The following is a 24,726-nucleotide window of genomic DNA, read 5'->3' as shown; positions in this document are numbered from 1 at the left end:
CAGATGGAATACAATACTGGAAAGTGTGAGGTTATGCACTTTGGCAGGAAAAATCGTAGAGCAAGTTATTATCTTAATGGCAAGAAACTGGAAAGTACTGAAGTACAAAGGGATCTGGGGGTCCTGGTGCACGAAACTCAAAAGGTTAGTATGCAGGTGCAACAAGTGATTAAGAAGGCCAATGGAATGTTGGCTTTCATTGCTAGGCGGATAGAATTTAAAAATAGGGAGGTATTGCTTCAGTTGTACAAGGTATTGGTGAGACCGCACCTGGAATACTGCATACAGTTTTGGTGTCCATACTTAAGAAAATACATACTTGCTCTCGAGTCAGTACAAAGAAGGTTCACTCGGTTAATCCCGGGGATGAGGGGATGGACATATGAGGAGAGGTTGAGTAGATTGAGACTCTACTCATTGGAGTTCAGAAGAATGAGAGGCGATCTTATTGAAACATATAAGATTGTGAAGGGGTTGGATCGGGTGGATGCGGGGAGGATGTTCCCGATGATGGGTGAAACTAGAACTAGGGGGCATAGTCTTAGAATAAGGGGCTGCTCTTTCAAAACTGAGATGAGGAGGAACTACTTCACTCAGAGGATGGTAGGTCCATGGAATATGCTGCCCCAAAAAGCTGTAGAAGCTACATCATTACATAAATTTAAAGCAGAAATAGACAGTTTCCTAGAAGTAAAGGGAATTAAGGGTTACGGGGAGCGGGCAGGAATTTGGACATGAGTCTAGGTTTGGATCGGACATGGCCCTGTGGGTAGCGGAGCGGGCCCAGGGGCCGTGTAGCCTGATCCTGCTCCTATTTCGTGTGTCTAATTCTGTTAGATTCAGGAGATGGTTCTGTGATAGTAGATTGGCGGTTACGATCAGATCAGCCATGATCTTATTGAATGGCGGAGCAGGCTCGAGGGGCCGATTGGCCTACTCCTGCTCCTATTTCTTATGTTCTTATGTTCTCTGGGTGAAGAAATTCCTCCTCATCTCTGTCTAAACTGCCTGCTGCACCTGCATGCTTACCTTCAGCGACTGGTGCACAAGGACACCCAGATCTCGTTGCACTTCCCCTTCTCCCAATCTATTGCTGTTCAGATAATAATCTGCCTTCCTGTTTTTGCTACCAAAGTGGATAACCTCGCATTTATCCACATTATACTGCATCTGCCATGCACCTGCCCAATCACCCAACCTGTCCAAATCGTACTGGAGTTTCTCTGCATCCTCCTCACAGCACACACGCCCACCCAGCTTTGTGTCATCTGCAAACTTGGAGATATTACATCTTGTTCCCTCGTCCAGATCATTAATATATATGGTGAATAGCTGGGGTCCTAGCACCAATCCCTGCGGTACCCCACTAGTCACTGCCTGCCACTCGGAAAAAGACCCATTTATTCCAGCTCTTTGTTTCCTGTCTGCCAACCAGTTCTCTATCCAAGTCAGTACCTTACCCCCAATCCCATGTGCTTTAACTTTGCACGCTAATCTCTTATGCGGGGCATTATCGAAAGCCTTCTGAAAGTCCAAATACACCACATCCACTGGTTCTCCCTTATCTATTCTACCAGTTACATCTTCAAAAAATTCCAGTAGATTAATCAAGCACGATTTACCTTTTGTAAATCCATGTTGACTTTGTCCGATCCTGTCATTGTTTTCCAAGTGCGCTGCTATTACATCTTTTACATTGATAACCCTTTGTTACTGACACCCAAACACGAGGAAACTCACTATCAAAACCCTTAATAATTTTAAATACCTATTAATTCCCATCGTAGCCTTCTCTGCTCCAATATCTCAAGTCTCTCCTCATAACTATAGTTTCCTGTCCCTGCAATCATCCTGGTCAATCTACACCATACACTCACTTTTAATGTCCCTTCTATAATGGAGGTGGCCTAATCAATGCTTTGCACAAATATATTATTGCTTCTTTCATCATGTACTTTATGCCCCATTGATAAACCCAAAATATTATTGGTCTTTTAAGGCTTTATCTACCTGCAGGCACACTTTCAGGGAATTATGTTTTTGGACCCATAGATCTCTGTTCCTCCACATCCTTCAGCACTTTTCCATTGAAAGACTAAGGAGGTGGATGCTGACAAAATATCAGTAGAAGTGAAAAAGGTAGAAGCAATGGAAGGAGTGAAAATTGGCAGACAGGATGTACTAGAAAGGCTGGGTATGCTTAGAGTGGATAAGTCACCTGGTTCAGATGGCTTGCATCCCAGGTTGCTAAGGGAATTGAGGGAGGAGATAGCAGAAGGGCTAGAGGGAGGAGATAGCAGAAGGGCTAGCCATAATTTTCCAATCTTCCAACGTGGGGGTGGTGCCTGAGGATTGGAAAGTGGCAAATGTGACACCATTGTTCAAGAAAGGGTGTAATGACAATCCTAGTAACTACAGTTTAACATCAGTGGTGGATAAAGTTTTAGAAACAATAATCAAGGAAAAAATTAACAGGCACTTGGAGAGGTTTAAGTTAATCAAGGAGAGCCAACATGGATTTGTAAAAGGCAGATCATGTTTGACTAATCTAATTGAATTATTTGATGAAGTAACAGGGAGGATTGATGAAGGGAATGCAATGGATGCTGTCTACATGGACTTTAGGAAGGCATTTGACAAAGTACCACACAGAAGGCTAGTTAACAAAATTGAGGCTCATGGAATAGGTGAGTCAGTTGCAGCTTGGATAAGGAATTGGCTTAAGGACAGAAAACAGCGAGTTGTGGTAAATGGCTGTTTTTCAGACCGGAGGATGGTAGACAGTGGTGTTCCCCAAGGGTCAGTGCTGGGGCCATTGCTTTTTTTGATATATATAAATGACCTGGATATTGGAATAGAGAGTAGAATTTCTAAATTTGCTGATGAAACCAAACTTGGGGGGGTGGCAAACAGTGAGGATGATACCAATTGACTGCAACAGGACATAGAAAGGCTAGCAGAATGGGCAGACAAGTGGCAGATGGAATTTAATACAGAGAAGTGTGAGGTGATGCATTTTGGCAGAAGGAACAGGGAGAGACAATATACACTTAATGGCACAGTTTTAAAGAGTGTGCAGGGCCAGAGGAACCTGGTAGTTAATGTGCATAGGTCCCTGAAGGTGGCAGGACATATTGAGAGAGTGGTTAGCAAAGCATATGGGATCTTGGGCTTCATAAATAGAGGTATTGAGTACAAAAGTAGAGAAGTTAAGCTGAACTTTTATAAAGCGCTGGTTAGGCCACAACTGGAGTATTGCGTCCAGTTCTGGTCACCACACTTTAGGAAGGATGTGAAGGCCCTTGAAAGGGTGCAGAGGAGATTTACCAGAATGTTTCCGGGGATGGGGGATCTTAGCTAGTTGGAGAAGCTGGATTTGTTTTCATTAGAGCAAAGGAGGTTGAGGGGTGATTTGATAGAGGTGTACAAGATTATGACGGGTTTGGATAGGCTAGATGGGGAAAGGCTGTTCCTAATAGTTGATGGTACAAGGACTAGGGGACACAAATTTAAGGTTTTGGGCAAGAGATACAGGGGGGACGTGAGGAAAAACATTTTTACGCAGCGAGTGGTGAGGACCTGGAACTCGCTGCCAACGGAAGTGGTGGAAGCGGAGACACTCTATGTTTTTAAGGGGAGACTGGATAGGCACTTGTGGGAAATAAAGTTGCAGGGCTACGGGGATAGAGCGGGGGAATGGGACTGACTGGATTGCTCTAGAGAGCCAGCATGGACTCGATAGGCCGAATGGCCTCCTTCTGTGCTGTTATGACTCTATTCTAATGGACATGGCTATGTCTGGAGGATAGAATAGTTTTTGAAGACTAGAAGAACAACAGAATAGTCTTTGAAGAATAGAACAACAAACTGTGCTTAGCTCTAGGTTTATTCGATCTGACACGAGTTGCGGCAGCAAAACATATGCTGCATTAATTACTGAGGAGGGCCCAAAAGTGGAGTAGCAACCTATACAGGGAAGAGCTACTACTCAAATCCCACAGTTCATAAATATGAAAGCAGTTTTTAAGGGATGGGAAAAGAGAGAAAGGTTTAAAAAAAAGGATTAAAACTACAAGTTATTAATGTAGTCTAATAGGCATAAAATTCATGAACCGCCTCCCTCCCCCAAGGTGTTGACTGAATCCGTTAGAGTACTGGCCCTCTGTTATTTCACATAAGTGGTTGTGATTCACAAGTGAGCTGGCAGCCATTCAACTAGAGTGGACACTACAGATGAGCCTGATCCTATCCTCAGCCTAACATGCACACAAGCACACTTCCAGCGCAACCACGAACAGAAATGTTGGGCAATTTTCTCTTCCCTAAACAAGGGGCGCTGAAGCCAACTGTAGCACTACTACTGACATCCTGACTGAGAAACAGGACATTTGGATAAGCATAATTTAATCGGACAGAGTCAGCATGGTTTTACTAAGGGGAAGTCATGTTTGACAAATTTGCTCGAATTCTTTGAGGACGTAACAAACAGGGTGGATAAAGGGGAACCAGTGGACGTGGTGTATTTGGACTTCCAAAAGGCATATGACAAGGTGCCACACAAACGATTACTGCACAAGATAAAAAATCACGGCATTGGGGGCAATATACTGGCATGGGTGGAAGATTGGCTATCTAACAGAAAACAGAGAGTTGGGATAAATGGTTCATTCTCGGGTTGGCAATCAGTAACTAGTGGCGTTCCGCAGGGGTCGGTGCTGGGACCCCAACTCTTTACAATCTATATTAACGATTTGGAGGAAGGGACCGAGTGCAACGAATCCAAGTTTGCCGACGATACAAAGATAGGAGGGAAAGCAGTGAGTGAGGAGGACATAAAAAACCTGCAAATGGACATAGACAGGCTGGGTGAGTGGGCAAAAATTTGGCAGATGGAATATAATGTTGGAAAGTGTGAGGTTATGCACTTTGGCAGAAAAAATCAAAGAGCAAGTCATTATCTAAATGGAGAGAAACTGCAAAGTGCTACAGTACAAAGGGATCTGGGGGTCCTGGTGCATGAAACACAGAAGGTTAGTATGCAGGTACAGCAGGTGATCAGGAAGGCCAATGGAATCTTGGCTTTTATTGCAAGGGGGATGGAGTATAAAAGCAGGGAAGTCTTGCTGCAGTTATACAGGGTACTGGTGAGGCCACACCTGGAATACTGCGTACAGTTTTGGTTTCCATATTTAAGAAAAGATATGCTTGCTCTCGAGGCAGTTCAGAGAAGGTTCACTCGGTTGATTCCGGAGATGAGGGGGTTGACTTATGAGGAAAGGTTGAGTAGGTTGGGCCTCTACTCATTGGAATTCAGACGAATGAGAGGCGATCTTATTGAAACATATAAGATTGTGAGGGGGCTTGATCAGGTGGATGCGGTGAGGATGTTTCCACTGATGGGTGAGACTAGAACTAGGGGGCATAATCTTAGAATAAGGGGCTGCCCTTTCAAAACTGAGATGAGGAGAAACTTCTTCGCTCAAGAGGGCAGTAAATCTATGGAATTTGCTACCTCAGAGAGCTGTGGAAGCTGCGACATTAAATAAATTTAAAACAGAGATAGACAGTTTCCTAGCTGATAAGGGAATAAGGGGTTACGAGGAGAGGGCAGGGAAGTGGACGTGAGTCTAAGTTCGGATCAGCCATGATCCTATTGAATGGCGGAGCAGGCCCGAGGGGCCGTATGGCCTACTCCTGCTTCTTATGTTCTTATGTTCTTATGTAAACGCTACCTCAGCACAACCCAGGGAAAGGGATGGGAGGGAAATGAAGCTCAGACCTTCCTGACCTATGCGGCTCAGCTACTCACTGTATTCGTTCATTGAAAGCCATAAAGTAGGGCAAACATTTGAGAAACCGTGACACAATATAATTACAACCAGCGTAAAAACTAAAAAGAAAAAGTTAAAAGGACAAGGCTACTTGACTGGAAAAGAAAGCAAGCTACAGCGAGATAAGAAAAGGACCCTGCCCACATTAAAGGGAAATAAAAATTGCAAAATAGAGCCGCAGAGCAGCATTGAGAAATAATTAAAACATGAGACAGAAAGGGTCTAAGTCAAGCACGTAAAGACAAAAAAGGAGTGTGTTGAAAGCTGGGGGTTCCATAAATGAATAGGGAAAATAGATCAAACTTTAGGAAACTATGAAAAGCGTATAGTGCTTACAGACTAAATAATCAAAGGGAAAACCAGAACAAATGGAAAAAGTATAGGAAAGCTACAAAATGGAAGATCAAGCGGAAAGGAAAATGAGCAAAAAACAATAGCGCAGCAAAAGGGCTTTCTATTGCAACATTAGTAGTAGATAGTTAACATTGGGATAGAGTGGCTAAGAGATGAAGGAAGCAAGCTTGTTGTAGAGAGAGGGACTATTAGAAATACTAAATAAGTACATTACTTCAATTTCCACAGAGGAAAGGTGTAATACTGGGATTCTAGAACCAGAGGTGAGTAAAGATTAATTAGGGCTCCCAATCTAATAAGCATTGCTCGTATTAATAGTACCCCACAACCTTCTCAGTGTTGGACCACACAAGATGATTTGGAGACTCATATTCTAGATATTAAAAATGTCACCACCACTGGGGATAAACTGCACTGTGCCTCTAAGTCAGGAGCAAGGGGGAGAGGGAGGAGGGAAAGCAGGCAAAAATGCCACCATTTTTGTAGCTTGATGCAATGTTTCCGGGAAGTCTTCACAAGCAACACCTTGACTCCCAAGACCTTTGCGCTGACCTGGAGCTCCAGGGTGCCGGTAATGCAGAGTTGAAACTCATATTTTTCACCAAGTGCTCATTTTAAAAGGAAAAAGTAGACACGAATAAACAGTGGAGCAAGACCAGTTGAAAGCAGCAATGAACTTTTAATCTGTTTGAAAAGTCTTGCATCCGTGCTAAAATGTGCTGCCAAAAAGAAAAATCAGCCACCTCCATAAGAATTAGGAATGTAGGAACAGAGTAGGCCATTCAGCCACTGGAGCCTATTCCACCATTCAATTAGATCATGGCTGATCTGAACCTCAACTCCATTTACCAACCTTAGCTCTATATCTCTTGATACCCTTACCTAACAAAAATCTATCTCAGTTTGGAAAACTCCAATTGACCCAACATCCAGACTTTTGGAGGAGAGAGTTCCAGATTTCTATTACTCTGTGTTGTTTCCTGGTTTCCCTTTTAAATGACCAAACTTGTTCTTGATTTTCCAACCAGAGGAAATAGTTTCTCTGTATCTACCCTATTGAACCACTGAGCCATGGCTGACATTATGGAACCATAAACATGTGGGAGCATCATCCACATATTTTATTTTGATATGAATTTTAAAATGATGGAGTATCTTTCTCCCTAACTCACAACTGGTCTCCAGTAACTCAAGTGGCCCCAAGCCAAGACATTACCTCAAAGCTCAGGGGTCTCCTTGGTAAGGCCTGAGTAAAATGTCAAATGTCTGCAGTTTAACTGGACTGCAAATAACTCACATTTTCAAATATTTATGGGACCATCAGAAAGGTGAAGGAAGTTTAGAGATCCTTCTATCTCTAAATCAGTACTTAAGCACGCACAGACTACTTACAAATGTCTCCAAGATGCATAAAATCAGCCCCCACTCTGAGTGGACAAGTCATAAGAAATAGGAGCAGGAGTAGGCCATTAGGCCCCTCAAGCCTGCTCCACTATTCAATAAGATCATGGCTGATCTTCTACCTCAACTCCACTTTCCTGCACTATCCCCATATCCCTTGATTCCCTTAATATTCAAAAATCTATCGATCTCTGTCTTGAATATACTCAACGACTGAGCATCCACAGCCCTCTGGGGTAGAGAATTCCAAAAATTCACCACCCTCTGAGTGAAGAAATTTCTCCTCATCTCAGTCCTAAACGGCCGACCCCTTATTCTGAGACTGTGACCCCTGGTTCTAGGCTCCCCAGCCAGGGGAAACATCCTCCCTGCATCTACCCTGTCAAGCCCTGTAAGAATTTTGTATGTTTCAATGAGATCATCTCTCATTCTTCTAAACTCTAGAGAATATAGGCCTAGTCTACTCAATCTGTCCTCATGGGACAATCCCCCCATCCCAGGAACCAGTCTGGTGAACCTTTGTTGCACTCCCTCTATGGCAAGTATATCCTTCCTTAGGTAAGGAGACCAAAACTGTACACAATACCCCAGGTGTGGTCTAACCAGGGCCCTATATAATTGCAGTAGGGCGTCTTCACTCTTATACTCAAATCCTCTTGTAATAAAGGCCAACATACCATTTGCTTTCCTAATTGCTTACTGTACCTGCATGTTAACGTTCAGTGATTCGTGTACAAGGACACCTAGGTCCCTCTGAACACCAACTTTTCCCAATCTCTCACCATTTAAAGAATACTCTGCTTTTCTATTTTACCTACCAAAGTGGATAACTTCACATTTCTCTACATTATATTCCATTTACCATGTTCTTTCCCACTCACTTAGCCTGTCTATATCCCCTTGAAGCCTCTTTGCATCCTCCTCACAACTTATATTCCCACCCAGCTTTGTATCATCAGCAAACTTAGATATATTGGCCCAGAAATTCCATTTGCAGGCCTCCCGCGGGGGGAGGGCTGCGATCTGGAAAAATCTGCGCCAAGACCGGAGGGCTCCCGGAAGGCACAGAGTTCCGTTCCTGGGCCTCTTCAAACTGCCGGTGTGCAGGGCCCACGTATCCCAGAGGCGCAGGCGGTTCACAACGTCCCTGGGATCACGTGGGCCATGGGGAGCCAATCAGAGAAGGGAATCTTCATTCATACATTTGACAGGAAGACCTGTCAAATATATGAATGGCGATCACCCCCAAAACATAGTAAAACTTTAAATAATTTTTTAAATGATAGCAAAATGACTTGAAATTACATAAATTAACTATTTTAAACAAAAATTTTAATTTAAGTTTTTAACGAGGCTAAAAATAAACTTACCTTTCTTTAAAGTATTTTTAAATGATAAATCAATGGAAAAAAATTTTTTTTTTAACTTTTCAACTCATCCTGGTAAAACCAGGCGCAAGAATTGTAAGTGTTTTCTGTGGACGGAGGGTCTCCAAAAAACGGAACTCTCCACCCGCAGAGGCTATGCTTTCTTGACAGATCGGAAATGCCGGTTTCCAGCGCATGCGCAGTGCATGCCTGAAACCGGCATTTCCAATGTCCCTACGGGTGAGTACACAGCGCATACCCACCCGTAGGGATCGGAATTTCTGCCCCATTGCATTTGGTCCCCTCATCCAAATCATTGATGTAGATTGTGAATAGCTGAGGCCCAAGCACTGATCCTTGCAGGACCCCACTAGTTACAGCTAGCCAACCTGAAAATGACCTGTTTATTCCTACTCTCTGTTTTCTGTCCATTAACCAAACCTCAATCCATGCTAGTATATTACCCTCAACCCCATGAGCCCTAATTTTGTTTAATAAACTCTTGTGTGGCACCTTATCGAATGCCTTCTGAAAATCCAAATACACCACATCCACTGGTTCCCCTTTATCTATTCTGCTAGTTACAACCTCAAAAAACTCTAACAGATTTGTCTACTTTCAGACTCCACTGTAGAGAGCCCACTCCCCTCGCAAAGATAGATTGACATCTCCTACAAGAGGGAAGAACACAGATTTATCAACAGACTCCTGGCACATCCCACCATTACTGATGTGGGTAGTTTGTGGTTGTGTTCCTGGACTTAGTAATCCAGAGTAGTGAGTTCAAATCCCACTATAGCAGATTCAGAATTTCAATTGAGTTTTAAAAAATCTGAGAATAAAAAAGCTGGCATCAATAAAAGTAACCATGAAGCTGTCGGATTGTTGTAAAAACCCAACTGATTCACTAATATCCTTTGGGGAAGGAAACCTGCTGTCCTTACCCAGTCTGGTCTATATGTGACTCCAGTCGACTCTTAACTGATGTCTGAAATGGCCTAGCAAGCTGCTCATTTTAGGGATGGGCAATAAATGCTAACCTTGCAAGGGATTTTAAATGATTTTAAAAAAAAACATGCACATTGGTTATCCACATGCTCCAGCAGTTTCTCTCCCCACAGACAGAAAGTAGTTTTCCATTTGACTTGTTTGTAAGCTCACAAGTAGGATAAGCCTATCACAAGCTCCAGAACTAGCCGTGCCTCTAGACAAGCTATTCCAGTATAGCTACAACACTGATATCTATCCGACAATGTGGAAAACTGCCCAGGTATGTCCTGTCCACAAAATGCAGGACAAATCCAATCCGGCCAATTAGTGCCCCATCAGTCTACTCTCAATCATCAGCAGAGTGATGGAAGGTGTCGTTGACAGTGCTATCAAGCAACACTTACTCACCAATAACCTGCTCACTGATGTCCAGTTTGGGTTCCGCCAGGAACACTCGGCTCCAGACCTCATTATAGCCTTGGTCCAAACATGGACAAAAGAGCTGAATTCCAGAGGTGAGGTGAGAGTGACTGCCCTTGACATCAAGGCAGCATTTGACCGAGTGTAGCATAAAGGAGCCCTAGTAAAACTGAAGTCAATGGGAATCGTAGGAAAACTCTCCACTGGCTGGAGTCATACCTTGCACAAAGGAAGATGGTTGTGGTGGTTGAAGGTAAATCATAACAGCCCCAGGGCATCGCTGCAGGAGTTCCTCAGGGCAATGTCCTAGGCCCAACCATCTTCAGCTGCTTCATCAATGACCTTCCCTCCATCATAAGATCAGAAGTGGGGATGTTTGCTGATGACTGCACAGTGTTCAGCACCATTCGCAACTCCTCAGATAATGAAGCATTCCATGCCCGCATGCAGCAAGACCTGGACGATGTTCAGGCTTGAGCTGATAAGTGGCAGGTAACATTCATGCCACACAAGTGACAGGCAATGACTATCTCCAACAAACCAGTATCTAACCACCGCCCCTTGACATTCAAAGGCAGTACCATCACCGAATCCCCCACCAACAATATCCTGGGGGTCACCATTGACCAGAAACTTAACTGGACCAGCCACATAAATACTGTGGCAACAAGAGCGGGTCAGAGGCTGGGTATTCTGTGGCGAGTGTCTCACATCCTGACTCCCCAAAGCCTTTCCACCATCTACAAGGCACAAGTCAGGAGTGTGATGGAATACTCTCCACTTGCCTGGATGATGCAGCTCCTACAACACTCAAGAAGCTCGACGCCATCCAAGACAAAGCAGCCCGCATGATTGGCACCCCATCCGCCACCTTAAACATTCACTCCCTCCACCACCGGCGCACCGTGGCTGCAGTGTGTACCATCTACAAGATGCACTGCAGCAACTCGCCAAGGCTTCTTTGGCAGCACCTCCCAAACCCGCGACCTCTTCCACCTAGAAGGACAAGGACAGCAGGCACATGGGAACACCACCACCTCCAAGTTCCCCTCCAGTTCACACACCATCCTGACTTGGAAGTATATCGTCGTTCGTTCATCGTCGCTAGGTTAAAATCATGGAACTCTCTTCCTAACAGCACTGTGGGAGTACATTCACCACACGGACTGCACCAGTTCAAGAAGGTGGCTCACCACCACCTTCTCAAGGGCAACTAGGGATGGGCAATAAATGCTGGCCTTGCCAGCGATGCCCACATCCCATGAACAAATAAAAAACAAATCAATATTGTCTTCCAAGAACATGGTTTGTTATCATCACCATTATCTGCAGAGATGGCTGATAGGAGAGTTTGGACAGGTGTTTCAAATAGGACTTACTCAAATCGCAATGCGAGCTTTGGCACAATCACCCAGGTTGCCCAGTTTTCTGTCCCATTTACTTATATAATTTCACTACCATCGCACTAAACTGTGGACAGGGCAAGGGCAAAGGTCAGACAACACTTCTTCCCAGAAGACGAAAAAAATGTTTCTTCTGTACTGGGCTCCACTCTTGACTATAGAGTGCAGACTTCAGAGATCACAGTGTAGATCTCTGCAAAACAAAATCAAATCTCTCACAACTGAAACAGGTTAAATAGCTTCAAGAATTAACAGGATAAGACGCCAAATGCCAAGAAACAACCTGAAATGAGAAGGATCTGGTGTGGCTGCTCTGACTTTGCTGACCAAGACTTTTAAATGTGGGTTGTTTTTGGAATCAATCGATTAACCTGGCCTCACTTTTGTACCATGATGTCTTATCCTTCTTGCACTGAATACCATCCAGCAACTATTAACATCTGCATTCTCCCCCTCCCCCAGTGAAACAAAAATGCATCAGATAAGGAGCTCTAGCCCATTCCCGACCCCAAAAAGCACTTTTAAGACAAATCATTAAACACTTCACCAAGTCCCACACCACTGATACCTGACTCCTGGGCTATGACCTGCCTAATGCAGGAGGAATTCCAGCTCCAGTAGCCAAACAGTTTCTGTTACACATCAGTGTCTCTCGGGACAAGCGGGTGTGTGGGGGTGGGGAGTGGAAACACATAAGCACAAGACCCATTTTCTTGCCACTTCATACAACAAAAAAAGCTTTCAACAAAATGCATCCATCTTCTGCCATTTTAACACTTATTTTTAGACAACTGAAAAACAAAATCAGACACAAAAACAGCGAGATTCAAATATGCGTAGACATAATTTTTAAGTCAGTGTTGTGGCTAATTGGGAATCCAGATGTGGATAATTGCATTTCTGATTAGTAAACAAAAAATGAGTAAAAGACAGTCATTGGGCATGTGATCTCAATTCTCATATTTGCATGGCGTTTGCATGTGTACTTTAACTTTTTTGTGTATCTTTTGGTAAAGTAGTGCGACACAAAGCAGAGTGTGGAGTATTTTTTGATTGTCGAGAGTGCTTTACTTTCTTGGTTATTGAATGGCGCAAGATGTTTGTTAAGTAAATATACACGTGTGACCTATATTTACCTGTATTGTGTGGGTTAATGTACAGCATTTTCTGACAAAACTAGTCCACACGGCTAAAATGTCACTGACTAGTCAGCGATTTTTATTGGACAACACTGGGTTAAGTGAAAGTGTCAGCCGATAGTTCAGTATTTTGAGATGAGTTTATTGTTTAAGTCCATAAACTATTTAGGACTGAAACTATTTAGGGCAGAAACTTTATCTCAAAGCAGCCATACAAGTGTTGTGGTGGAGCTGCTCAGAAGTAGAAAAAAAACTGGGTAACTCCGCTAATCCACTGCATAAATACCAACTGCAGAACCCAGATTATAACAGAAAGCCAATCGAGAATTCAGGAGAAACTTCGTTACCCAGAGAGTGGCTAGAATGTGGAACTCGTTACCACAAGGAGTAGTTCAGATGACTAGCATAGATGCAGTTAAGGGGAAACTAGGTAAACATATGAGGGAGAAAGGAATAGAAGGATATGTTGAAAGGTTAGATGAAGGGGGATGGAAGGAAGCTCGTGTGGAGCATGGACCTGTTGGACCGAACGGCCAGTTTCTGTGCTGTAAATACTATGCAATACTATGTAAAAGGTAAAACATCTAGGACAAGCTGCATTGTGAAACAACACATACATCAGTCTTAGCTGTTTGCTACTGCACCAAGGTGAGCCAGTGTGTGAAGTACATTAGTTGAAGCCATTCTCCAGTTACTCATGGCCATTTCAATCTTTGCCTCGGTTTAAGATTTCTAATAGCCATGGGCTGCATCTTTTCAAAACTCAAGATTAAATAGCACTTTTGGAAATGCCAATAGTAAGAATCACTCATTAAAAACTTACAACCGCCTTTCAAATCCAACTTCTTTAGAGAGCTGACGAATGTCACAAGCAGAGCAAGCTTCCCAATTGGAAACATTTACTGCTCTTTTTCTGAAAAGTTTTACTGACTCTAATCCTTCTAAACAGCAATTTGATTTTCCCAGCAAGGATGAATAATTCTCCCGGGAGAGTTGGTTTTACTTTTTTTAAAGCAAAACCCCACCATTCCAGTGATGTCAATGTCAACCTTTCAACCTTAATCCTGTCTCCATGATTGAAAGCACTTTGGTTCCAAGTCAGATGTAAACAAAAGACTCGAAAAGAGAATTACAGGCTGGCAGATTGAAAGTGCCAATGCTGAAGGGAACAGAATTTTAAAGGGGCCATGGTCAGCTGGAAAATCTCTTACAAGGCAGCTTGTAAACACAGAGACATATATTATGACAATAGGATGAATCACTAGCATGCCCCAGACATTTACAAAAATACACTGCAGACGGTTGTGATATTCTGACATTTCCACATTAGAGTTTAAGTCGACCCTAATGCCGACCATCCCAAGGGCTTGGCTGGACCCAAAAAAACTCCAAAACGTCAGCAACATTCTTTCACCCAGAGCTTCTTACTTTATTATTAGTGATTATTATTACTTTGCAGAGCCCTATTATTGAGGAGAGTTGTCAAATTAGTTGTAATTGCACTGCCTTTTGAAGCTACATAAATCATGACAAAGATCATCCACCACTTAGAAAATTAAATGCATCTGTAGTCCCCAAAATTGTTAACTGTCTAGTGGTTTGATGTTATATGGAATTGCAAGTAAGAACCACAGACAGAGTCCCTTCTCGCTAAGTCAACCCTTCTCGCTAAGTCCATCAGTCCAGGTGTCCCTTCAGGCCCTTCTACTGTCACCTGGCTTTTTAAGTCACCACCTTTTCTTCCCTTGGTGGGTTGAGATGGCTTGCAATTCAAAAAGGCTGCAACAGGCACATTCGTAGATTTCTACAGATGTGCAGAACACCACAGCAGCAAGTGGACACACAGACTACAGCATTATTACAACTATATCGACTGTACCTTCCCAGAAGCTAAACCACCAGAAATGATAAGTGAAGGACATAGTGCCATTCCATGGCTGTCACAAACAAAATAGGAGCATATCATCAGGGTGGTCTTACAAATCTGCAGCATTTCTCACATGACGGCTGGGCCCTGACTGGATGCTACAGCATCTTCACGCATCAAACGCTTGGCCGGAAACTTGGTTTGAGCTGTAAGCATGAACTCGTACAAAATCTACTTTTATGTAAATTGATGAAAAGAAAACTGGAGAGGCGAGCAGAACCAAAAAGCCAGACTAACTCACTAACCTCTAAGCAAGAAGACACTCAAATCTTGCCACATTTGATTTTGGAGCGCAGTGTCTACCCCAGTCCTCAATGGGTTAACTTTTAAACTGCTGCAGCACTGAATTGGCATTCATGAATGGAGGGTCTTCAGCACTTTGGAAGAGGGGGGCTGCAAACCAGGTTCAGTTACAGCCAGCAGACTGATTAGAGAAGTAAAGGCCCAATGCAATGCACCAGAGTGGTAGGATTTTGACTTGCAATCGCAATTCGTCCATACAGCGAGTTACCAATCTCAGCTATGCAATCGAGGGAAGAAGCTCAGCAGTCCCTATGTACTTCAGCCCCTTTCTACCCACTGCCCAATGGGAGAAGGAATCCCTGCAGCCTATTCATGGCTGTCTCCTTGCAGTGAGTCAGAGAGCACCTCCCTCCTCCTGGAGGGCCGCCAGGGTTAATTCAATGGTCAACAGCTCAGGTAGCAGATGGGAGCCTTTAGAGGACATTCAGCAGCCTCACGGAGAGAGAGCGAGCGAGGCTGGACATTGCAAAATCACATTCTATCCCACTGTAGCTGGACCTTTGAAGTGGGAAAAATCAGAAGACTATCTCCCAACTTCAAAGCAGTTGGAAATATTTGCCCATCCTGTACAGCTGGCTTTGCAAAAGGTACAGTTAGCTTTAGGTTTTAAGACTGGAGAAATGTTAAAACCTATAGTTTATTGGTCCTAGATGCCTGGAGGACAATCATTAATGGCCTACGAAAAAATTTGCCGTTGTTTTTCTTTCCACATCCCTGCTTCTCATGGTCCTAGAGAGCAACGGTTATATAGAATTTATGCAATGTACCTATCCTTGAACCCTTTCCCACCACACCCCACCCCCAAAAAATTGATTGAAAACCACTTTGGAAGAGTCCCTCCGAGACACCCTAGTCCACTCCTCTATCACCCCAAACAGCCCTTCCCCTTCGCCTGGCACCTTCCCGTGCAAGCGCAGGAGATGTAACACCTGCCCCTATACCTCCCCCCTTCCCACTGTCCAGGGCCCCAAACACCCCTTCCAGGTGAAACAGCGATTTACTTGTACTTCTCGCAATCTAGTATACTGTATTCGCTGCTCACGATGCGGTCTCCTCTACATTGTAAGAAGTCACACAACACCAGGTTATAGTCCAACAGCTTTATTTGAAATCACAAGCTTTCGGAGCGCTGCTCCTTCGTCAGGTGGGGAGACCAAACGCAGATTGGGTGACCGCTTTGCGGAATACCTCCGTTCAGTCCGTAAGGGCGACCCCGAGCTTCCGGTCGCCTGTCATTTTAATTCACCGCTCCATTCCCACTCGGACCTCACCGTCCTTGGCCTCTTGTATTGTTCCACAGAAGCTCAACGTAAACTCGAGGAACAGCACCTCATCTTCCGATTAGGCACTCTGCAGCCATCCAGACTCAATATCGAGTTCAACAATTTCAGATCATAACCTCGGCCCCTATTACACATTTTTTCTTGTAATTTTCCCACTCCTTTCCCCCCCCCCCTTTCCTTTTGTTTCTCTCTCACACCTGGCAGCTATCTCTTGCCCTGCCAGTACACTTTACACCTAATCTCAGCCTATTACCATCTCGTCTAGCTCTTTTACTTCTTTTGTTTCTTTCACTTCTTTTGTCCGATCGCAGCCCTGCCTTCGATCTATTTTCTTTTCTTTCCAGTTTTGAAGAAGGGTTCGACCTGAAACGTCAACTCAAATTTCTCTCCACGGATGTTGCCTGACCTGCTGAGTTTTTCCAGCATTTTCTGTTGTTATTTTGAATAACATTACAGCTGTTTTAGATGCCATAAATAATTCTGATAACAGGCCAGTTGGTGCTATCTACAGGGAGGCAATGGATACTGAGCAGAGTTCCCAAGCAACATAGCGTTTTCCTTAAAAGAACATAGTTCTCAGCAGTGTCCCAGGTGCTGTATAAAATAGGAAGCAACAAAGCATATTTTGAAGGTATTATAGGTTTGTCAATGCCCAACAAAGTCATCTTTATCCCTCCTTAAACCTGGCTCCCATCACAGAGTTGGGGCTCAGCTCAGTGCCACGAGTACCAGCACAGACCAGTTGAGCCGAATGGCCTGTTTCTGTGCTGTAAATTCTATGTAAAGTATGCAAAGAACACCATACTGACCACAGTACATGGAATGAAAAAAAAACCTGGAATATCACAATGGATGGTGCTATACTCTGCAACACATCAACCTGGAACAGAGGACCTACATTTAGCATCTAAGAGGCAAACATCCTGTGCACAGATTTTTTGCTTGTGGCTATTTGAGTGAAAGGTTTAGATTTACACATTCAATGGGGGGTGGGAGGGGGAGGGGAAGAAGAATGGAGAACAGCTTCACTTTGCTGGTTGGCATACATTTTGATGCAAGGAGCTTAAAGCCTGTACACAATCCAGTTGGTTCTGCTTCAATCCAGTTCTAACTTGTGTTTTCTTCCTGCAGTTGTTGGACTGCACATCGTCAAAAAAAACTAATATGGTCAGCAGATTAAATTTGCTGGGTTTTTCTAACTTGAGAAATGCAAAACCTAAAGTTTTTATAAGGATGTGTGAGGTATTATGAGAACATGCCAACAGGGCAGCAAATACCAATGAATTCAACATTCAAATTTCATTTGAGGATTTTCAGATGTTAGAAATTTGGCAAATTTAAGAGAAAAATCAGTGGAACTCTGAGCTATTTATGAGTTATCACTTTTTAACAGTATGCTCCCAATGTCAACTGTGTCTGTGTATGGTCAAGTTTCCCCACGGTAAAAAAAACACCTCCAAATGGCCCCAATCCCATTGTCACAGGGAGCAATTCTGTGTCCACACGCTCAGTTGATGCTGGAGAGAAAATGTACATCAACGGTTTAAAATTTAGTTTTTAATCACAGAGCCTTGAATTTAATTTGACATAAAATTGTAGTTCTTTTAAAATAGGCTGTTCGCACTCACTAAATTAATCATAGCGTCTACGGGTTTCATTATCATCTACCTTCCTTTACTGAGGAGTCCACACTTTATAGCTTGCACTTTTTAAAAAAGTAGCTTTTCCAGACACAAAGGTAGACTTTTCTGTATTAAAGCACAGCTGTAATGGCCTCGCCCCTCCCTATCTCTGTAATCTCCTTCAGCCCCACAACCCCAATCCCCCCTGCCGATCTCTGCGCTCCTCTAATTCTGCCCTCTTGAACATCCCTGATTATAATCGCTCAACCATTGGTGGCTGTGCATTTCTGTTGCCTAGGCCCTAAGCTCTGGAATTCCCTGCCTAAACCTCCCCTTCCTCCTTTAAGACACTCCTTAAAACCTACCTCTTTGACCAAGCTTTTGGTCACCTGCCCTAATTTCTCCTTATGTGGCTCGGTGTCAAAATATTTGTCTTTTAATACTCCTGTGAAGCGCCTTGGGACATTTTACTATATTAAAGGTGCTATATAAATACAAGTTGTTTTGTTGTAACAGTCTCAATCACATCACAGTAGAAAACTCACAAAAGAACACAATTACTTCCTACTTTACAATAATGACTGCACTGCAGAAGTACTTCACTGGCTGTGAAGCACTTGAGGACATCCTGAGATCGTGAAAGGCGCTATATAACAAGTCTTTCTGTTTATTACATGGACAAGCCGCAATTCCATCTGAATAGAGGAACCCACTGCAATAGCTTTGCAAAAAGCCCGATTTACTTTAAACAGTGTATTCTCAAACTCGCTGCCGTTTAAAAAAAGGCAGTAACTGCTGCCAACGAAGTTGATGTAGTTGCGCATGCGCAGTCAAGTGATTTTTTTTTTTTGGGGGGGTGGGGGGTCGTTCGCTTCTCCACTCACGGGCTCTTGGGGGGGGGGAACCGGGAAGGGAGCGGACCTTCGGGACTGTAGGAAAAAAGGCTGGGAAGGGAACGGGGCTCTGTGGAAAAATAGCCAGGGAGTGGGCTCTGTGGAAAAAAAAGCAGAAACATCACGATATCAGCTTCAGTACGCCTCTGCACAGCTTCCGGTCATTGGCAGCAGTCACTCTATTAAAAAAAAGCTGTAACTTTCAGCTCTCTATGATACATGAACTTCCTTATGATCTCCAATGGCCTGGTGAAGCAGGGCTCACTTCAGGTATGTGGTCAGTGCAGCATTGGGGCAAAAGTGTTCTGAGTGTCCATGGGGATGGGGTAAGAGAAGGCTCCCACTCCTGATCACTACCCAGTGACAGTGCTGAAAAGTACAAGTGTGGACAGGATTGGGCTCCACTGTGTATAAATCCGTGATCTCACAAGATGATCAGCCACGGGCAGCAGTGGAGCCTTACCCCAGCAGGAGGGACTCATTCCTGAGAGGGGAGGAGACGATAAGCAAAATTTGACTTTTCTTCGGCTTACTACATCCCAAAGTGGTACACTACAAATTAAAAAAAATGAAATGTACAAGTGTAGTCACGGTTTCTACATAGGCAACGGCAGCAGCCAATCTGCACACAGCAAGGTCCTGAAACCAGCAATGAGTGGCCAGTTACTGATAGTATTAGTTGTGGTGTGAATGCTTTTCTACAAATAGTGCCATGGGATGGCTAAATGGTGCTAGTCAGTGGTTGTGGTTAAAGAACTCTCCCACTCCTCAAATTCTAAACCGACAGCGCTCACTCATCCAGTGGAGCGAACCCCTCCACCGAGTTCATGCTTTTGGATTCAAGACACTTGTACAAAGGAGCATCTGAAGTACATTCCAATCCAATCCCAAATTCCTATCCAGTTCCAGTGATTACAGAGGTCCAACAGTCAAAGACACAGCCCATTTCTTCTTTATGTCTTGACCATGCTCTTGTTGGATATGTTTTCGCCCCATCTCCCCACCCCTCAGGTCCATGTCATCTCCCGCACCTGGTCACCATTTACTCTCTGGGGTTCGGTCAGCTTAGTGTGCTGGCGAGTCTTCCCAGCTCAGGACCTGCTCCTTTGCTCCTACTTATCTCTACCCCCTCTGCTCTATTTATGTCCCTGTCCCTCCAGTTTATATCCTTTCCTCTCCATTTATCTCCCCTCCCTCCCCTATCAGTTTATTCCCCCTCTCCATTTGTTTCCCCTCTATCCCCTTCCCTCTATTTCCTCTCTCCTGCTGTCTGCTCCATTTATCTCCCTCTATTGCTTTGAATGATTTACAGAGCTGCCCTCTGTGGAGGATTAGGGAGAGGAGAGGAGCGGGGTCGGGTCCTACTGAACTGACCGGGCTGAGAGCGATCGGCTGGCATCAGCCCATTGTGACAAACTTGGAGCTGACCGCTCTCCCCAACAATCCCCGGGGTCGCACCTCGGCAAAGTTTCTGCCCGCAGTTTGAGGTCCGCGGGCCGGGACATCAACTCAACCCGTGGGCTCCTAAAGCTCAATGCAGCGATTACTTGGAAAACCCTGAACAAGGAATCCAGCAGCGAGCAGAGAACAACTGGATCGCGCTGCTCCATGCGGAGGGTTTGGGGCGGGGAGAGGAGCGGGGTCGGGTCCTGCTTAACTGACCGGGCTGAGACCGATCGGCTGAGTACCCGGGCGATCGGAACTCCCTCCCCGACCGAATCGGACCCACAGCCGCACCGGAGCCCAAATTCTCCCATCTGGCGACCGCCCCCCACCCCGACCCTCCCATTCAGTGTCTTCCCCAAACCCTCCCATCTAATGTCTCCCCCAAACTCTCCCATCTAATGTCTCCCCCAACGAGACCATCTCATCTAATGTTCCCCAGACCTTCTCATCGAATGTCCCCCCACCCCCAGACCTTATCGAATGTCCCCAGACCTCATCGAATGTCTGTCCCCAGACCTTCTCATCTAATGTCTGTCCCCAGACCTTCTCATCTAATGTCTATCCCCAGACCTTCTCATCTAATGTCTGTCCCCAGACCTTCTCATCTAATGTCTATCCCCAGACCTCCTCGTCTAATGTCTGTCCCCAGACCTCCTCATCTAATGTCTGTCCCCAGACCTTCTCATCTAATGTCTGTCCCCAGACCTTCTCATCTAATGTCTGTCCCCAGACCTTCTCATCTAATGTCTGTCCCCAGACCTTCTCATCTAATGTCTGTCCCCAGACCTTCTCATCTAATGTCTGTCCCCAGACCTTCTCATCTAATGTCTGTCCCCAGACCTTCTCCTCTAATGTCTATCCCCAGACCTCCTCATCTAATGTCTGTCCCCAGACCTTCTCATCTAATGTCTGTCCCCAGACCTTCTCATCTAATGTCTGTCCCCAGACCTTCTCATCTAATGGCTGTCCCCAGACCTTCTCACCGAATGTCTGTCCCCAGACCTTCTCATCTAATGTCTGTCCCCAGACCTTCTCATCTAATGTCTGTACCCAGACCTTCTCATCTAATGTCTGTACCCAGACCTTCTCATCTAATGTCTGTCCCCAGACCTCCTCATCGAATGTCTGTACCCAGACCTCCTCACCAAATGTCTGTCCCCAGACCTTCTCATCTAATGTCTGTACCCAGACCTCCTCACCAAATGTCTGTCCCCAGACCTTCTCATCTAATGTCTGTCCCCAGACCTTCTCATCTAATGTCTGTCCCCAGACCTCCTCATCGAATGTCTGTCCCCAGACCTTCTCATCTAATGTCTGTCCCCAGACCTTCTCATCTAATGTCTGTCCCCAGACCACCTCATCGAATGTCTGTCCCCAGACCTTCTCATCTAATGTCTGTCCCCAGACCTTCTCATCTAATGTCTGTCCCCAGACCTTCTCATCTAATGTCTTGCCTCAGACCTTCTCATCTAATGTCTGTCCCCAGACCTTCTCATCTAATGTCTGTCCCCAGACCTTCTCATCTAATGTCTGTCCCCAGACCTTCTCATCTAATGTCTGTCCCCAGACCTTCTCATCTAATGTCTGTCCCCAGACCTTCTCATCTAATGTCTGTCCTCAGACCTTCTCATCTAATGTCTGTCCTCAGACCTTCTCATCTAATGTCTGTCCCCAGACCTTCTCATCTAATGTCTGTCCCCAGACCTTCTCATCTAATGGCTGTCCCCAGACCTTCTCATCTAATGTCTGTCCTCAGACCTTCTCATCTAATGTCTGTCCCCAGACCTTCTCATCTAATGTCTGTCCCCAGACCTTCTCATCTAATGTCTGTTCCCAGACCTTCTCATCTAATGTCTGTCCCCAGACCTTCTCATCTAATGTCTGTCCCCAGACCTTCTCAGCTAATGTCTGTCCCCAGACCTTCTCATCTAATGTCTGTCCCCAGACCTTCTCATCTAATGTCTGTCCCCAGACCTTCTCATCTAATGTCTGTCCCCAGACCTTCTCATCTAATGTCTGTCCCCAGACCTTCTCATCTAATGTCTGTCCCCAGACCTTCTCATCTAATGTCTGTCCCCAGACCTTCTCATCTAATGTCTGTCCCCAGACCTTCTCATCTAATGTCCCCAGACCTTCTCATCTAATGTCCCCAGACCTTCTCATCTAATGTCTGTCCCCAGACCTTCTCATCTAATGTCCCCCAGACCTTCTCATCTAATGTCTGTCCCCAGACCTTCTCATCTAATGTCTGTCCCCAGACCTTCTCATCTAATGTCCCCAGACCTTCTCATCTAATGTCCCCAGACCTTCTCATCTAATGTCTGCCCCCAGACCATCTCATCTAATGTCCCCAGACCTTCTCATCTAATGTCCTCAGACCTTCTCATCTAATGTCCGCCCCCAGACCTTCTCATCGAATGTTACCCCAGTCCTTCTCATCTAATGTTCCCAGACCTTCTCATCTAATGTCCGCCCCCAGACCTTCTCATCGAATGTTACCCCAGTCCTTCTCATCTAATGTCCCCAGACCTTCTCATCTAATGTCTGTCCTCAGACCTTCTCATTTAATGTCCCCAGACCTTCTCATCTAATGTCCTCAGACCTTCTCATCTAATGTCCCCAGACCTTCTCATCGAATGTCTGTCCTCAGACCTTCTCATCTAATGTCTATCCCCAAACCATCTCATCTAATGTCCCCAGACCATCTCATCTAATGCCTGTCCCCAGACCTTCTCATCTAATGTCCTCAGACCTTCTCATCTAATGTCTGCCCCCAGACCATCTCATCTAATGTCCCCAGACCTTCTCATCTAATGTCCTCAGACCTTCTCATCTAATGTCCGCCCCCAGACCTTCTCATCGAATGTTACCCCAGTCCTTCTCATCTAATATCTCCTTAGACCTTCCACTCTTAATATCCCCAGACCTCCCCATCTAATGTCCCCCCGACCCGCCCATCTAATGTCCCCCCGACCCGCCCATCTAATATCTCCTCCAGACCCTCCTATCCAGTTTCTCCCCAAGACCTCCCCATCCAGTGCCCCCCCACCTCAAACTGTTCCATCCAATGCCCCAACACCCTCACTTCCTATCTCCCCGCCTCCACTCACCAATGTCACACCAACAGCTTCATCCAATGACCCCGAATACCCATTCCTCCAGCACTCTCTCATCCAGTGCCCCCCCCCCCCCCCAAAGCCCCCGCTCACCCTTGTACCATCCGCAGCGCCTACATCACCCTACCCTGGCGCACCGTCCTCACCCCAGTCCCCACCACCATTACTTCACCAACTTCTTGTAGCAGTCAACTATGATAAACTCTCTGAAGAGACTCTGCAGATCGATCACACACTGTTGCAAAGACCAAAACTAAAGCACAAGTCACTTTTCCCCACATTTGTCCACTTGCTAATACAGCGGACGCCAATTTTCCACCCCGGCCGGGAGACTTTCTTGGGAAGACTGGGAGAGATGCGTTCCCATCAGCGACCCTCTCTCAGGGCGTCCTGCCCCTCCGTCCCCCAATTTTCCAAGGGCAGGTTCCCATTCAAATTTCCAATCCCAGGTAGATTCCTAGTCCCATTTTCCAAACTCCAGTCACAAACAGATCGCTCCTCAAAATGAAAATCTGGAGGCTTTTGAAGAGCTCTTGCCCAGGTCGATTCCCTAATCCTCTGCGCTCACACAATGTAAGCCAAGCAATCTCTCCCCTCTCGTGGGTCAGATTCAGTATTTGCTTTAAAAGCTGAAGATCCAACAGGAACTCGCTTTCCTTTCAAATAAAAAGCCATCCACCCGATCGCTGACTTACTTGTAGGGTTTGTGGTGTGTTGCCTCAGCTCAGGGTCTCAGCGGTCTCTCTCTGCTTCTTCAGTCTCTCTAAGTCGTTTGAAACTAGTTGGAGCTGGAAAAACATTTAAATTACCCCGACAGCGACGTCACGCTCACGTGACAGAAACTTACCTTTCAAAACAACGGATTAAAAAGTGTTAACTTTAGCAAACGCTTTGAGAGTTGTTGAACGCAGGCTGCAGCCTTTAATTCAACTTAAGATAAGACACCTTGCATTCATTTGATATTCTGACCATTGCATCGATCGTTATTGCGTCTGACCTGACCCCGCTTCCCTTCTTTTCTCTTGTTCGAAGATTTGAATAAACAGAAGATTACGATCCTGTACTTTTAAGAGCAATGTATTTCATGCAGTCATCACAAGTGGGGGAAAAAACTCCAAAGCCACACTTCGTCATCCGTTGGTAGACTGATAACGAAGTGCCCTGGAATAATAAGGCATGCGCTAGTGGGTATCAGCCTTGACTCAGTTGGTAGCATTCTCCCCTATGCATC

The 24,726-nt window shown here is 45.1% G+C and overlaps 1 protein-coding gene across 3 annotated transcripts in view; it reads right to left on the bottom strand.

Moving 5' to 3' along the window:
* Positions 1-24,434, bottom strand: part of mdka (midkine a) — a 79,067-nt gene extending 54,633 nt beyond the window's left edge. Inside the window, exon 1 of one of the 3 annotated variants that reach the window (XM_086007596.1) lies at positions 24,343-24,434. The gene's annotated coding sequence lies outside the window, so the exon portion shown is untranslated. Of the gene's footprint in view, positions 1-15,077; positions 15,301-24,190; positions 24,300-24,342 lie in introns of those variants that run through there. The other 2 variants (XM_086007595.1, XM_086007597.1) reach the window with 2 other exon arrangements.
* Between the last annotated feature and the right edge of the window lie 292 nt (positions 24,435-24,726).

The sequence above is a fragment of the Somniosus microcephalus genome, chromosome 15 (assembly GCF_052327205.1).
Source record: "Somniosus microcephalus isolate GS21.2 chromosome 15, FLI_Smic_1.0, whole genome shotgun sequence".
NCBI lineage: Eukaryota > Metazoa > Chordata > Chondrichthyes > Squaliformes > Somniosidae > Somniosus > Somniosus microcephalus.
The sequence above is the reverse complement of the archived record's forward strand: the minus strand, read 5'-3'. Positions and strand labels throughout refer to the sequence as shown.